Genomic DNA, 17,854 nt, shown 5'->3' on the forward strand with positions numbered 1-17,854 from the left:
TTGCAATACCATTATGATCATTAAAAAAAAAAGATTGTCTATCAAAAGTTTTCTGGATAACAAGAGAGAAAACCATCTTTAGAACTATGATAATTACCTCTTTCACTCTCCATTCAATAGTTTCTGTTCTCTATACTCACATTTTCTCCTTCCAGATTTATTTCTATTTATTTCCTTGAAATAATTTAAATACGTTCCCTATGTTCGCTAATCTGTACCTCGTTTTCTGATGACAGTCCCTCTTTTTTTCATATGCATGACAATAACGTCTCTCTGATATTATTGATCATCGATTTTTATTCTTTTTCCTACCTCTGGGGAGGATTAATGTAGTTTCTGTGTAACACGGCTTCGGAAACTCTCTATCAGTATATATGCGTTGATTTATTCAATTTATTTATTTATTTATTTATTTATTTATTTATTTATTAATATCTCTTTTGAAGACACGAATCACAGATCCCTACAAATCATCGATATTTCGAGGCAGATTTCCTCATTTCCAAAATTTCTTACACACTCTTCATCAAATCGTTAGCATAAAGTACTTCTGTAATTGTATTATTGACGTAATTCTGTTTTTCAAGTTGAAGATTAATTTTTCACTTTCCTGATCTAATGGACTGCATTTAAAAACAACAATTGAAGGGCCTGATGGTTGAATGATACCTAGTATCTACGCTGGCTTCTCCCCAAAGCGACAGTGTTTTGAATCCACGATAACACGTGTGGGACTTCTGAAATTAAAGTTCACATCCCATTTTTTAAGAATCCCACATTTAACTGGATTTCCTGAGACTATGATGAAGATATCGAGATAGGCACCACGCAAACTATTGTTCAGCTTGGTAAGGTTATTACAGACTTACGTAAAAGGAGTATATTCCTCAAACAAGTTCAGAAGTTTGACATGCAATTTTTTAGGTTTTTGCCACGTGAAATGTGAAAAACAGGCCGAATACAAGCCAAAAATATAAAATGGAGTCTTGAAGCAATCCCTTACAATTGTTCTTTCGGAAGGGGTGGATAGCGAGAACTTACCGCATCATTTTGAGCTCCCTCAGTGGACAAAGATCCCACTTAGAATTAATAAGGTAAGTGGTTGTCAGAAGATATTACACAGGAAGACATAGTACATACACCTAGTACCGGATAAAATAGCAAAAATCGTGTCATTCTGTCATTCGTGTATTGCAAATAAAGTTCTCTTCATTACTTTTCATGGCTTACAGTCATAGCTATAACAATGCCGACGTGTCATGTCTATGAGCACATTCCCACAATTAAACCACTGGCAATAGCATGAAGTAGATTTAGGATATACTGATGAAGTATGTTAATATTTTGAATGGAAAGTCTACCCATCGACATTTACAGATCCTTTCTTCCATAAATTATTTTACTGAACGTGTCAGAAAGTCCATGGTTCACTATACGAGCATTCAGAAATGTCAAACGATTGCACTGCGATTCGAATTGCAACATTTTAATTTTTCAACATTTTTCTGTTTGGTGGAGTTAGTATGTTTATTTGTTATAAGTCTGTACAGAGTTCTCCTCCACATTCAACAGACACCATGCATGAATTGAATAAAATAATGGCCGCATTAATGAATGGATGAATTAATAACTGAATGGTTGCGTGACTGAATTTTATTCATGCATGAATGAATGAATAAACACTTCTCTCCCAGTCACGGATAACCACCAGCTGAGCAGAGAGCTTTGATGGAGTTAGTATGGTAGTATTTCATAAAGTCAATTATAGAAATATATTCCTCAAACAGGTTGAAAAAGACATTAGTTATGAACGAATTTTGAGTTTATGTCCGGTGAGTTGAAATAAAGCACCCATCCTCCTGAGCTCTTTAGTAAGTTATTTGCTCAGCCGCCTCTGCGGATTAGTGTAGGGTTTCGGCGTATGTATTCCAGGATCACGGGTTCAAATCCAGCAGAATTAAAGACTTTTGAAGGGCGTAAAATGTCCGTACGTACGATTTCAGCTTGCAAAAGATCTCCGACGACGTGTTGGTGTCTACCCGACAAAATTAATTCAAACTCAGCCATAGATTAGCCAATACAGACCCGTTTTTTCCATCTGGCAGAATAAAGCGGAGGGTCGTAATTGACACGCAGGCAGACTAAATTACGTCAAGTCAAATTGCCTTCACATGGTAGCTTAGGTCATATGATTCTTCTTCTTCTTATTATTATTATTATTACCTCCTGCGGGTAGGGGTGTTAGAATAACACGCACGGTATCCCCTGACTGTCGTAAGAGGCGACTAAGATGGGCCTCAGGGGCTCTGAACTTCGAAGCGTGGGATGGCGACCACGGGGCTCTTAGTCGAGTCCTAGCATTGCTTCCACTTACTTGTGCCAGGCTCCTCACTTTCATCTATCCTATCCGACCTCTCTTGGTCAACCCTTGTTCTTTTCCGTTCTATTACGTATGGAGGCCTAGGGAGTCTTTCATTTTCACGCCCTTCGTGGCCCTTGTCTTCCTTTCGCTAATACCTTCATTTTTCGAAGTGTCGACCCCTTCCATTTTTTCTCTCTGATTTAGTGTTAAATAGGGGATGATTGCCCAATTGTACTTCCTCATAAAACAATAATCACCACTACCATAATTATTCTTATTAGTCTATTAGTAGTAGTAGTTGTGGATACTTTCTATTTTGGCACCTACTTTCTGCCTACGATTATTCATCATGATCAATAGCTGTAGGTTTGTAATACCTGGCTGTAAATATCGTTATTTCCTTACATTAGCGCATCATGCTTCCTTTTTGTGTTAATTATAATTATACTTCTTTGAAACACAAATGAACGAGTAATATAAGCGAACATATTTTCCAATGAAGGGTATTCATTCAGTAATACTAGCAGTTTCCCGCTGGCTCCGCCCGCAATGTACAAAGTATGGTGTTGCTCGTTACTATTCTCACGGATGTATTTGCAAAGTTTCGAGTTAATGAAATAAAGCACATGATCTGCTGTGGTAATAGAATGTAATGTTATGTCAACAAAACACTAGAAAATACATCACACCAAGAAATTGAATTAACGTTCCTTGGAACAACACTACCCGCCGTACTGTTAAAAATTCCTTCAAGTTATTCGTCATGGAAAAAAATGTACTCACAACGTTTCTAAGAATCTACCAATTTAAGTAGTTATTACCTCAAAAGAAGGTGATTGATCCACTGAGTGTTTTTAGACCAAAACGAACTGCGTACCTAAATTAGAACGAAAGATATGATTGCTTCAATGAGTAAAGATGTTGAAGAAATGGGACGTCAAATTGAATGTGAACTCATAACTTTCCTCAGAATCAACCAATTTGAATATTTAAGAGCTGAAACGAAAGAACTTGGTCCACTGAGTGTTCTTAGGCCAAAACAAACTCCGTACCTCAATTAGAACAAAAGATATGATTGATTCAAAGAGACAAAAAATTGAAAAATCAAATAATTTGAGGAAGGCGGAAGTTAAGTGATTTTTAGTACATGATGACAAATCTGTACATGAATACCTTTCAGTTAAAAAAGAATGAAGGAAATGGACAGGATAGAATGGCCGGACTGAGTGACTTTAGTTTTCATAACTTTTTTAAAAATATATAGATTATCATTCTCTCTTATACATACGAGGGCCAAATTTAGAAACGTGCTTACAAAACGAATATAATTAGAGCTTTTACAATCAAAGACTTAAATCTCATGTACACGTCATAACCATACGTTTCAAGAAAGATTTTATCTTCGAAATGAAACTTCACTACTTTCTTGACTAGACTGTTAATTTGATCCCATATTTCATTTTGTCACGCGAGAAAGCTTTCCAGGTGGAGCTTTCCTTCTCCATACGTTTTATTTGTATCTGTACCGACTTTCTTCGTAGTCTCTGATATTTTTCTACTTATCATGTTACTATGCACGCCAGTGCAATTCGCTACAGATTTTTGGAGTGAAATTAGCTAATGTTCAGTCATAATTGGGGTTATCTAAAGTATAGAACCGTAAACCACTCGCCAATTCTTGGAAAGTGTAAAAAAAAAAGATAACTAAAACAAATTAGAAATTAGAAAAATAGCACAAGGTGTATTACAACAACAAACATGCGAAGTTATATAGCGATTCTCAGGCAGATCTGGACTCAATAAACGACAAGTACAGTATGAACCAAATAGCTGCTTGCATAACGTCAATATAACTCAGCAAGGACTCACGCGTGTCTCTCCTGCGTTCATGGGCACACAGGGGAAATTGGAATTGTAAAATCAGATCTACTAGCAAACGAAGCTCCATAATCTACGATGGAAGTCTCATACAATACAGCTCCAATATTTTTTTCTAAAAATAAAGATTCATAATTGGAACAAATTTCGGACCGCAACCCCGAATATATCTGTTGTGAGAGAAACATTCTTTCCCGACATCCAGCATCAATTTCGGTGATAAACGTTCCAGACGATTTCTGTGTACTACCTCAAACAGTTTTGACTGTACGGGGTTTCTTGGAGCAAGACATACTCTCGACTATCAAGTAAATTATTGTAATAATGAATTTGGGCAACGTCTCTATCATGCATTTTCCAAAAACTTTGTTATAAGTAGTTTATAGCATTTATTCACCACAACATTAATCTTTCATCATAATATTCTGTATTCTCTATTATTGTTAAATTGTTATCATAATATATTTTATAGAATAGGGCTCATTTTTGTACGGGAAATTTAATAATAATAATAATAATAATAATAATAATAATAATAATAATAATAATAATAATAATAATAATACATCCATATATTTCTAACACATGATCGTCACTTGCTTCGACCAACGCAACTATGATTTTTAATATATCCATATATTATCATGTGATGTTAGGGTGGACTGGATCCCACATACAATTTTACGGCCTTTGCTTCTTTAACTTAACGTTTATCAAGATGGTTTCAGTGGAAGTGACCAAAGATTTGTCACTAATGTAATTTAGCATTGTGGTAAGGTATTTATCATACATTTTTAGTGTCCTGGAACGTACAAATATCTGAAGTAGTGCACCATGGGTGTAGTAGGGAGAGAACAATTCTAACTCTTGTTACATCGAATCATCCACGAACAGATTTTTGGAGCCGACAGTTAACATAAGTGGGCAAAGGGAAGGTCAAGGACAGTGTAGAAACGAATCACTCCCCAGATCATACAAACCTTATACTGCAGAAATGAGAAGAGCACAAGTGTTGACCAACGGACGTCAGGTAGAAAGGGTAAGATGAACGTGTGTGAAGTGAGCATAATGCTCAGCTGGTCTCTAATAGTTCCCTTGCATCAGAAGTTATGAGTCCTTAGAAAGCGTACCAAAGAACCAAAATGTCTTTTTCTCTTTAGATTAAAGGTTTTTACACGATTTTCTAGTCGTTGAGCCTTTAAATCCTGGTAAATCCAATTGGGAATATAATGCAATTTTTTATTATTATTATTATTATTATTATTATTATTATTATTATTATTATTATTATTGCTCTTGGCTCTTACTAGTCAACTCCATCTTCTTGCGTTGTTAGGTACAGGAGAAATGGCCCATGGCGCTGCAGCCCTGATGGACCTGGGCCTATTAAACCACCACTGCTCAGACCAGGGGCCTGCAGGTTACGAGAGACGCTGGTTAGCGCGACGAATAATCTCAGCCGTCATTCTTGGCTTTCTGGATCGGCATCGCTATCTCACGGTCAGAGAGCTCTTATTGTTCTCATGTGGCTGAGTGGACATCCAGCCAGAAATCAGATGCAGGTAAGAATCCTTGACGGGCTGAGAATCGAACCCGAGGTCTACCGGTAAGAGGCAAGTTCGCTCTCTGTTGACTGCGGTGCCTGTCGTTAGGTAGAAAGTGATATTTCATTGTTAAAATTGCCAGAACATTCAGCCTTATGTCTTCCTCCTATCGTTACCAATCGTATCCTGGGAATAAACTTACCTATGGTTTAACGGTTTTAGAGCATTACCGTAAGTTTCTTTCCCTAGGTATTCCTTACCTGTCCATGGTTGTTATAATGAAGCCATTAGAACAGCAGAGACGTATGCGCCAGAAGCTAGTATTAGGAAAAACGATTTTAAAATATTACTAAGTATCACACATTTCAGCCGCCTCTGTGGTGTAGTGGTTAGCGTGATTAGCTGCCACCACCCCGGAGGTCCGGGTTCGATTCCCGGCTCTGCCACGAAATTTGAAAAGTGGTACGAGGGCTGGAACGGGGTCCACTCAGCCTCGGAAGGTCAACTGAGTAGAGGTGGGTTCGATTCCCACCTCAGCCATCCTGGAAGTGGTTTTCCGTCGTTTCCCACTTCTCCTCCAGGCAAATGCCGGGATGGTACCTAACTTAAGGCCACGGCCGCTTCCTTCCCTCTTCCTTGCCTGTCCCATCCAATCTTCCCATCCCTCCACTAGGCCCCTGTTCAGCTTAGCAGGTGAGGCCGCCTGGGCGAGCTACTGGTCATTCTCCCCAGTTGTATCCCCCGACCCAAAGTCTGAATCTCCAGGACACTGCCCTTGAGGCGGTAGAGGTGGGATCCCTCGCTGAGTCCGACTGAAAGACCGACCCTGGAGGGTAAACAGATTACGAACGAACGATCACACATTTCTCACAGAGAACATCTACTTACACATTAAAATATTTAATTAGAATATTGTACACTGTTCAGAAATGAACCAGCAAGCGTTACTACTGTACATTGTAAAATACAATTTTGCAGGCGTTTGAGCACTAATTTTATATACGTACTTTTTTAAATATAAGGTATGCGTTCATGCGTGTTGAGAACGAAACTGTGTTCTAGCAAAATGGAAATACATACTATATAAATAAATTACCTAATATGAGGTGTATAGAATAGCAGAGGCATATGCGCCAGAGAGTGCTTGTTTAGTTTTTTCTTCATACATATAATATGAACTGTACTTTTTCATGACTGTTAAGAGTGGATGGTCGATACGCCTTGGTTATGAACGAAACCTCCATTTGAATATAGCATGTCGTTCAACCTTATGCGATGCAGTTGAATCTCGAGAATAGCAAAAGCGTATGTAGTGATGGTAAAACTTTTCACAATATCGATATATCGGTTTTTCGATATATCGGTATTAACATATCGATGCCATTGATATATCGATCTTGAAATTATCGATATATCGCCGATATATCCGTTTTTAAAATATTGGTGCTATTATCCATTATTGTAAGTCTAGTTTTACATTCAACACAATTATTAGAAGATTCGTTATTAGGTTTAATAAATCTGGACACAGATCAGAAAACAAGCTTAAAACAATGACCAAGTAGCATGACTTGGTCGCCACAATGACACATTATAAAACATTTACAACTGATAGATGTTACGATACATAGAAAAAACAGTATATGCAAGGTGTCTAGTAACTTAAACCATAAAACCATATGAAAAACTACAAACGTATAATTTGTGTACGAAGTACATCTAATAATTATCAGAGCTCTATAAAATAATAATACATTTTTTCCCAACTTCTTTCTCAGCACTGCAATTCCATTTGTTCGTAAAAAAAACATGATGATGATCTTTGGTCTATTTCCAATACCTCTTAGGTAAGTCATTTAGAAAAAGCAGCTTGTTTACCAGTTAGCAACTTAATCCGTTTCTCTTTTCCGTGATGGTGTTACCGGCCTTTGAAAACAGTTTCTCTGATGGGACAGAGGCCGCTACAATGCTCAAGTATTGCCTAGCTAACGTGTAAAGTTTAGGATAAACTGGTTTCAGGTCTTCACACAACGCGAGCGGATTCGCCTAGCTAACGTGTAAAGTTTAGGATGAACTGGTTTCAGGTCTTCACACAACTCGAGCGGATTCGCCTAGCTAACGTGTAAAGTTTAGGATAAACTGGTTTCAGGTCTTCACACAACTCGAGCGGATTCGCCTAGCTAACGTGTAAAGTTTAGAATAAACTGGTTTCAGGTCTTCACACAACTCGAGCGGATTCGCCTAGCTAACGTGTAAAGTTTAGGATAAACTGGTTTCAGGTCTTCACACAACTCGAGCGGATTCGCGTAGCTAACGTGTAAAGTTTAGGATAAACTGGTTTCAGGTCTTCGCACAACTCGAGCGGATTCGCCTAGCTAACGTGTAAAGTTTAGGATAAACTGGTATTAGGTCTTCGCACAACTCGAGCGGATTCGCATAGCTAACGTGTAAAGTTTAGGATAAACTGGTTTCAGGTCTTCACACAACTCGAGCGAATTCGCCTAGCTAACGTGTAAAGTTTAGAATAAACTGGTATTAGGTCTTCGCACAACTCGAGCGGATTCGCCTAGCTAACGTGTATAAAGTTTAGGATAAACTGGTTTCAGGTCTTCGCACAACTCGAGGGGATTCGCCTAGCTAACGTTTAAAGTTTAGGATAAACTGGTTTCAGGTCTTCCCACACCTCGAGCGGATTCGCCTAGCTAACGTGTAAAGTTTAGGATAAACTGGTATTAGGTCTTCGCACAACTCGAGGGGATTCGCCTAGCTAAAGTGTAAAGTTTAGGATAAACTGGTTTCAGGTCTTCGCACAACTCGAGGGGATTCGCCTAGCTAAAGTGAAAAGTTTAGGATAAACTGGTGTCAGATCTTCGCACAACTCGAGGGGATTCGCCTAGCTAACGTGTAAAGTTTAGGATAAACTGGTTTCAGGTCTTCCCACAACTCGAGCGGATTCGCCCTGTGATTTACTGCCACAGGCGTTGACAAGTACGGACTTATCTCCGAATGTAACTCCAGTGAGGATTCCGATGTTACAATTTTTCTTGTTGATTTAAGTGCTAAAGATTTATAGGGAGCCCATATATCTATCACATCTACATTTGATTCCATCTCAACTTCGGATTCTGAAGATGATGGTCGCGGTGGTTCTTCTGACAAAATAGCGAAAGGTTTCTTAATGTGATTTAGGGCTCTTGAGGCTGCCATTGGGTCCATGAAGTGGACATTTTTAAATCTGGGTTCCAAAAACATAGGCAGGGATAGTAAATGCACCTGCTCTCGATCTTTAAACCTAGTATCAAATTCTTTGAGAATGCTAGTTTTCAAGCTGCTTCCAATGAGTTTTTTCGGTGATGAAGAGGAGATTGACTGGAACAAGCAATTCAATGGAAATTACATACTGGCTGTCACATAGGTCTGTCCTGAAATTTCCCTTGTCATGTCGGTCCGTTTCATGTCGGTTTCCCGAGTAACTAAACCTGAAATCATTCATAGTAAAACGCAAAAGGAATCGTATTCTCTCGTATTGTAGCTTGTAGTCGGTGTTGGTTATACCGATACGCTTGTTAGAAAACAGCTGTTCAAAGACACGGCCCTTTCCGCCATTACACAGCTGAAGATAAAACAGTTCACCGCAAGATCTCGCGGTGATCTCAGCCGTCCATACCTCTTCTATTGTTCATCCTTGAGTAGGGAAGAGTAGCCTGATTTCTAGCATTACGTCGGTGCCGTGTTTACTCGATTAGAGAAATCTGCGATACTATATAATGTTCATCGAGTAAACTGACTATATATAATGGTGAACAAAATCTTTTGCTATATAAAAACAAAAAGTGTGAGGTTGAGTTAAAGAAGTAAATTGTACAGATTTGCAATCTCTACATTACTACTTATAACATTATAGCAAAAATCATGCCGTAAATTTTGACAATTTCAGACTTGTATTTAAGAGAATCAGAAATCCCTTTACAATTTATAATTTTTGGGAGTTTCTTCGAAAGGAACTTATTTTTCAAGTCAAGCAAAACTATTATTAAAGTAGTGTTATAGTAGGCGTATGAGCCAGCCTGCCGGCCGGTCGCTGTCCTGCGATAGCTACTATGTATTTAACAGCACGGGACAATAAATCTCTTAACAAAAGGTGTTATCTGTTTTCAGTCCTTCAATCTTCATAAATTTCTTAAACATTTTAATTTATATTTTATGTTTTAGATTTAATCTTTCTTGCATGGTGGTATCTGTTTAAAAGTTCACCTTTTCGTTCAGTCTTTTACTTCAAAATATAGTTATAACACTCATTCACGGTATCATGCAGTTTCTTGCAGTGATATTTTTTTATGTATTTAGTTTTGTGTGTTTAAATCTGTGCTTTTAACCATTATTATTCAAGAAATGAAACTCCTAGTGTAGACTTTTTATTATTTACTTTTATTAAGCACAAAAAATGAGCGATACAGAGAGTGCTTTTCCTTCTCAACACATAAACTTAAATCATCCTAGAAAACTCTGTGTACAGTAAAACAAAACGAAAATAAACGTGGCCAAGAAAGAAAGTAATACAGGTGAATATATCTGAAATTCTAAAACTGAACATGTTGTAATTTCAAGTAAAGTAAGGCCTCCCTGCTGGAGTGCTTGTTTCAAGAAAGTGGGTCGAGATGAAATTGATGAAATATTTCGACAATTTTGGGAAATAGAGGATTGCAATTTACAGAACAGCTATTTAAATAAACTAGTGATAAGTATGGATGTGGAAAAATCACGTGTTCAGACAGGGCTTCTCATTTACAAGGAGGAATATGGTAGTCTGATCGGACGACATAATACTACTACCCTCACCGAGAAACTGTCTCTGCGAGACTACTTTATAAATTGAGTAGACTGTGAGATGTTCACTTTCCGTTGTGGAGGGGTCTTACCAACAGGTGATGCGAGGAGAAAATTATGCTCGTCACAAAAGAGGAATGATGATTCTGTCGCATTTTTGATACTATAGACGATATTTTGTTGCTCATATTGCTCAATACCTAAGTCAAGCTTCAGAAACAAAAAACATATTTGATTACGCAGAGTGCACCAACAAAAGAAAACTGTGGTATATAGGTCTACAGAGCGGGAGAATGGTCCCTATCTATCACCGGCAGCCTTAAATGAACACGTGAATCTCAAAAGTGCATTTTAATACCTGGTCTAATAAATTACTTTCTCTAGGTATGAAGTGGATGTCTGGATACTTGGGTGTTATTTGGGAAGAGAAGTGATCATATCTGGATGCACCGCAGGAAGATATCTCTAGCTGTCATTGGTCCTCTAATGAAAAAAAGCGACATTCTGCTGGAGTAAAATGTGTTCTTCTATGTAACTGAAAGGTTCACATACCAAAAATCACTGAGGGCGGGGTTTTAACGTTTCGTGATAATGGTCTTTACTGATCCCTGGTGTTTCCATCAACAGGACAAGGCACTTTGCCATAGTGAATATGCTGTTTGGCACTGGTTTAAAAAATATAAGGAAGAGACAATTCTGTCCTAGATACCTACATTCCCATCCCAGTCTGACTTGGCATTTATGAAACATTTTGGACCAGTAAGTTCTACCTTATATTAGGTATTTGACCACTTTGACACCTCATCACCAGATCTCTGAGTGCAGTACCACCCAGACTTACCAGTTTAACAACGATTTACGCATGGATATTATCAATGTTAGTATGTTAGTAATCTCGTCATAATATTTTCGTTTATCGGAGTATAAACCTCATTGAACCGAAGCTTGGCGTACCAAGACGACTACTGCTCAGCCAGGTGGCCTGCAGATACTTGAGTGCGAGTGGTCAGCGAGATGATACTTCAGCCTATTTCTTACTTTTTTCATCCTATTCCTCTCCCTTTCGTATCAGGCAGCTTCTCAGTTGGTCCCACAAGCCTGAGAGAACCACATTCCAGCCATTAGTAAAGAATTAAAATTCCTGAAATAGCCGAGAATTGAATCCGGGGCATATGATTAAGAGGCACGCACTTTTCACGTACACCTCGGGGATGATATCAAAGTATAAGGTTCATTAAAGTCACACAATGTACTTTTGCTTGCTATGGTGTGAAAGTGATGTAGCGTATCAATAATCACAGGTGTTAGACATATTTCAGTTAATGCGTTTGATGTTTGGCTGAATAATTAGATTAATTGTTAGGTAGGTATCCTGTGTGAACTCAGCGGATACTTTGCGATATATCTGACACATCTTATTCATTTATCGTACCGTACTTGATTACCATAACTGACGAGTGTCTGTTCAAATGGTAAAACATATTTCCAATTCAAAATTTATGTTAGTATTTCGTCCACATGTAATGCAGTAGTTAAATACTATCGACTGCAGTTGCAATTCAGCTAGCGAGGTGAACGGACGTAGTGCTGAACGTGCGGGAAGTACAGGAGTGCGCGAGCATGGGAGTGTCAATTGAACAATACAGATGTGCTATAGGCAGATGGCAGGCCCGAGGTAGGAAGAAATCGTTACAAACGGTGAAAAACGATATCAACATCACTCATACAGTAGTGTCATTAGTTGTAGTGATGGTACTATTAGTGATTGGCGGAGTGGAGATGAACCCTGGCCCAGGACTGACATGGGACGATATCGAGAAGATTAAAGAGATCATGCAAGAATGCCATACAGAAAAGACCAAAGAAATGCTACTAGAACAGAAAAATGATTTCAAGGACTTGAAATCATTTATACAAACAGAACTGAAGGGTATTAAAGAGAGTGTATTACAAAACAAAAATGAAATACATGGTTTGAAGAAGAAAGCACTGGAGGTAGAAGAAAAATTAAGGAAACTCGAGGAAAAAGAAAAAACACGGTCGAAAGAAGAGAGGAAGAAAAACATAATAATCTACGGATTGGCAGAACCAGAGAGAGAGAACTTCAATGACTTGATAGATAGAGTACTCTCTCTAATCAGAGAGAATTTGAAAATAGAGTGCAATGATAGTGATATTGATAACGCCTTCAGATTAGGAAGAAATATGGGAAAAAGACCAGTAAAAGTCTGCATGGTATCTGGTTTGAAGGCTCGTAAAATTTTGGAGAATACCAAAAACTTGAAAGGCACGAAGATATGGATAAAGAAAGATCTCGACAAGGAAGAAATGGAGAATGTACGAATACTACGTTTTCACCAAGGAAAAGCTAGGCATTCGGGACTAAAAGCCTTTATACGTGGAAACCGACTTATTATATCAGACGATTCGTGGAGCAAGGCATGGTCAGCTAGTCAACTACGTGAGCTAGGGCATTGTCCTGATACGTCAGAGAAGCGGAAGTACAGCAGTACAGTGAGCGACGCCAGCACTCCTGAGTCAACAGGTACGTGTGCAATCCTACCAAGCAAGGACAACGAACTGGATGTTGTGACGACAGAAACCGGACATCACCAACCCAGGAGATCTACCCAAGAAGGAGATGTGATCCAGAGAAAGCAAGACACCGCAGGGAGACAAGAAGAAAAGAAACGTAAGCCAGCGTTAAATTTAAAGGACATATGGGCAAAGAAAGGATTGACAAGGTCTGAGGAAGCTAGAGGGTCAGAGGAGGAAATAATTAGTTCCCCAAGTGGTTCTATTATACAAATAGAAAAACCACGAACAACGAGAAGCAAGGCCCTGGTAGCATCAAATATACCTATGAAAAAATAACTAGACTGGGTAGTGGGATTAATTAACATAGAGGGTATATTAAGTAAACTGGGAAATGATGAGTTTATAGATTTAATGAGAGAGAGTGAGATTATTGGTATAGTAGAGACATGGTTGCCGCCTAGTAAAAATGTGATAATACCGGGATTTAAGGTCTGGAGTAAAACAAAACATAAAAGGAGTACGAAAGGGCGTCACCCAGGAGGGATAACAGTTATCGCAAAAGATGAAATTAGCAAACAAGTGGAAATATGGGAATCAGGATGTGAGGAAATGATCTGGGTCAAAACAAAAAAAGGAAATCAAAAGGGGAGAGATATGTTTATTGGCTTTGGCTACAACCATCCATCGGGGTCCCCGTTTGAAAAGGAAAATTTCTTTGAAGAACTCGTCGACGCAGTAAATCAGATAAAATTACTAAATGAAGAAGCAGGAATAATTATAATGGGGGATTTTAACTCAAGGGTGGGCCTAAATAATCCATTATACGACAAAGAAATCGGGGAAATATTAATAGAAAAAAGGAGCAGCAAAGACAAAGAGTGTAATAAAAATGGAGAGAAATTATTAGAAATATGCGCGATAGAGGAATTGTACATTTTAAATGGGGGATGGCCGGGAGATGAATCAGGCAACCTAACATATATAGTTGAGTCAGGAGGGAGTGTTATAGACCTAGTACTGGCATCTAGAGAGGCTTTAACTCTTATTAAAGAAATCCAGGTAAAAAATTGGACAGCGTCTCATCATTTCCCAGTTGCTATTCGGCTACAGAGAGAGGAAGATAATAAAGTAGACAAACAATTCTTTAACTATGAACAGAGAAAATTAGTAAGATATAGGTGGAATGAGGAAAAGAGAGAACAATTTAGAGATTACTATAGGGGTAAAACCTTTGAAATTCTGAGAATAGGCATGGAGTATATGATAGAGGATAATAACCTAGATGAGGCAATAAGAATGCTTGAAAGATCAATAGAAGTAGCTGGTAAAAAAATGGTTGTGAGTAAGAGTAGACAATATAAAAGAAATGTATGGTATACGGAGGAGTGTAAGGAGAAGAAAAATCAAGTGATTAAGGCTTTAAAAAGGTATAGAAATGAGGGATCTCAGGCCTTACGAGTAGATTTTTGTAACCAGAGGAAAGAATACAAAGATTTAATAAGCGATAAGAAAAGTAAATGGCAGGACAAAGAATCAAAAATATTACTAAAGTACTGTAAGGAAAATGAAACAAAGAAAGTATGGAACAAAATTAGCACAATATGTAAGGGTTATAAAAGCTATGATCAAGTAAAAATATCTAATGAGGAATGGTTAACGTATTTTAAGGGATTATTAGGGGGTAAGGACACATGGGTAGAGAACAGAAACGAAATTGGTATACTGAGACAAATGGAGTGTACGCTGCCTATACTAGACGATATAATAACCACAGACGAGGTACTAGATGTAATGAAAAAAGGGAAGGGCGGAAAATCAGGTGCTGCTAATGGAATTACGCATGAATTCTGGAAAGAGATAGGTAAAAACGGTCAGATGATTGAAATAATAACTAAAATATTCAATAAAATATTTGAGGGGAAAAAAATTCCAAGATCTTGGCAGGAAGGAGTAATTTGCCCGATCTACAAAAGAAAGGGAGAAAGGACGAATACGAACAACTACAGGGGGATTACATTGTTGGACTCACTAAGTAAGATCTACACTGGGATTTTAGCGAAAAGAATTATGAAATGGGCGGACGATTACTCTATTCTCTCGGTATATCAATCAGGATTTAGGAAAAGAATGAGAACTACTGACAATGTATTTATAATCAAAACGTTAATGGATAAGTACATAAGAAAGAAAGGTGGTAGACTATACATTGCAGCAATAGACCTACAAAAAGCTTTTGATTCAGTCAGCAGACGGGCTGTCGTTGTGAAGCTGGCCGGAATAGGAATGTCAATGAAAATGATTAAAGCCATAGAAGAACTATATGCCGAAGTAATATGTTCAGTTAAAGTCAAAGAAGATGTAATGATAGGAAAGATACACTCGAACATTGGACTTAAGCAAGGATGTAAACTATCACCAATACTGTTTTTGCTCTTTATTAATGACGTAATAGAATGCTTAGCAAAAGAGAATAATACTAGCCCTTGCTTACACAATAAAGAGATCCCCGGTCTAGTCTTCGCAGACGACATCCTGCTGCTCTCACTAACAACAGCAGGTATGCGAAGTAACCTCAAAAAATTGGTGGAATACTGTAATACATGGAATTTAAAAATAAATACCAAAAAAACAAAAGTAATGGTTTGCAAAAGAGGTAATAAATTAAAAAGAAATGAAAGGCGATGGCTGTTGGATGGTGTTGAATTGGAAGTTGTAAATAAATTAGAATATTTAGGAATAATATTAACAAAGAATGGGTTGTGGAAGGAACAGATACGCCATGCAAAAATAAAAGGTGTGGCCGCCCTATCAAGTATAAAGGCCTTAGAAAAGAAGATGCCTAATTTGCAATACAAAGTACATAAAAATGTTTTTAATGCACTTGTGGTATCAAAAGCACTGTATGGGGTTGAAATATGGGGTATAGAAGTTGATAAAAAAGAACTAGATATCATAAGTAACAAATTTTGTAAAATAATAATGGGCCTACCAGAATGTGCAGCAAATAGTGGAGTGAGAACTATATGTGGAGATATCAACATCCAAGCAGACATAAGTAAGAAAATAGTAAAATATTGGTTAAGATTAAAAAGAGGAGAGGGGAGGGAAATATTAAATCTAGCCTACCAGCACCAGATGAGACACTTGGATGAGAATTATTGGTTATCGAAAGTAAAAGGTATGCTAGACAAAATAGGAATGGGGCTATATTGGGATAAGGAGATGAACGGTAAAGAAAACAGCTTCATTAAAATACTAACGATTAGGGTAAAGGACATAGACAAACAGACGATCAGAGCAGAATGTGAAACCAAAAAAACACTAGTAGAATTCTGTGGCATTATCCAATATATGTCAATAAGAAAAAATAGAATCACAAATAGGGAACTAAGAGGTGTGTTGTGGTGGCTTTTGGGTTTATACAAAAATAAGGGAATAAGTGAGAACCATAACGTAAATCAGTGTGTATTTTGTGACGACATTATGGGAGAAGCTCATTTACTGAGAACATGTAAGGGAACGGAGGCACTGAGAACTAAATACCTTGGAGATGAATATAAATTAAAAATAGAAAGAGAGAAAGAATTTTATACAATAACCAAACTGTTAAATAGAGAATGGATCACCCCAGGAAAACTAGCTAAATTTTTCTGCATTCTAAGAAGCATGTGGAAGAAAGAAAGCAAAATGAGATTTGTAATAACAGAAAGTAATAACAGTACAGGTAAATGATAGTAAATGTAATATACATGAGCACGATGATGACTGTACAACAAGAGACCTCGGAATGCTATAGTTATAAGTTTAGGACTATGTTTCTCTTGTAGTTGTTCAGTGTTCATTTATATTAGATATTGTATATTGCTAAGTAACAGATTTAATTCAGCAACATGCTAACAGTAATGAGTTCCTTTCAATGAGCTCATTTAAGAAATTAAAATGAGATTAGCAATAACTCAAAGTAACACCAGTGTTAGTAAATGATAGTAAATGTAATGTAGATGAGCACGAGGATAGATAAGTAATTTGTAACTATAAGTATTATAAGAGGAATGAGAGGTAGTATGGAAATAGAAAAATGTAAGAAGCAAAACATAATGGCAATGTGTTTGTTAGCCTGTTTTTAGTTTGCTTTGGGATTGTTAGTTTGTTTTGACTGCTGCAGTGTATTAAACCAGAGAAAACAAGTTGTCAACCAGTCAGCGAAATATGAGCCGAGTATGGATTCCGTCTCGGCAGTGGAATACAGGTGAGGCAGCCTACATGTTGAGCTAGGTCATCCGCACACATGTGGGCTGTCACATGAAGGAGTGGAGAGGAAACAATATTGACAACTTAAGGGGTCTACGAGGTTTCGATTTCGGAGCCTCATGAGACGGGTCTGGTCGTGACATCCCTGGGAAGGGTGGTAGAAGTTCCTCACCAGGGGGGATGTCGTAACCAGACAGATTTAGGTTAGATGTAGTATATATTCAATGTAAATTTGTCATTTTGATTCTAACTTTTCTTTTAATGTTATAACGTAATATTTCTAATTAGTAGATTTAGTTCATTAATATGTTAGCAGTAATGTGTTCCTTACAATGAGGTTGTTTGTTAGCCTGTTTTTAGTTTGCTCTGGGATTGTTAGTTGGTTTTGGCTGCTGTAGTATAGTAGAGTTGGGAGAGGAGGAGATAGGCCCACCTATCTCAAGCATAGTGTTGA

Source organism: Anabrus simplex, chromosome 1 (assembly GCF_040414725.1).
Source record: "Anabrus simplex isolate iqAnaSimp1 chromosome 1, ASM4041472v1, whole genome shotgun sequence".
NCBI classification, from domain to species: Eukaryota; Metazoa; Arthropoda; class Insecta; order Orthoptera; family Tettigoniidae; genus Anabrus; species Anabrus simplex.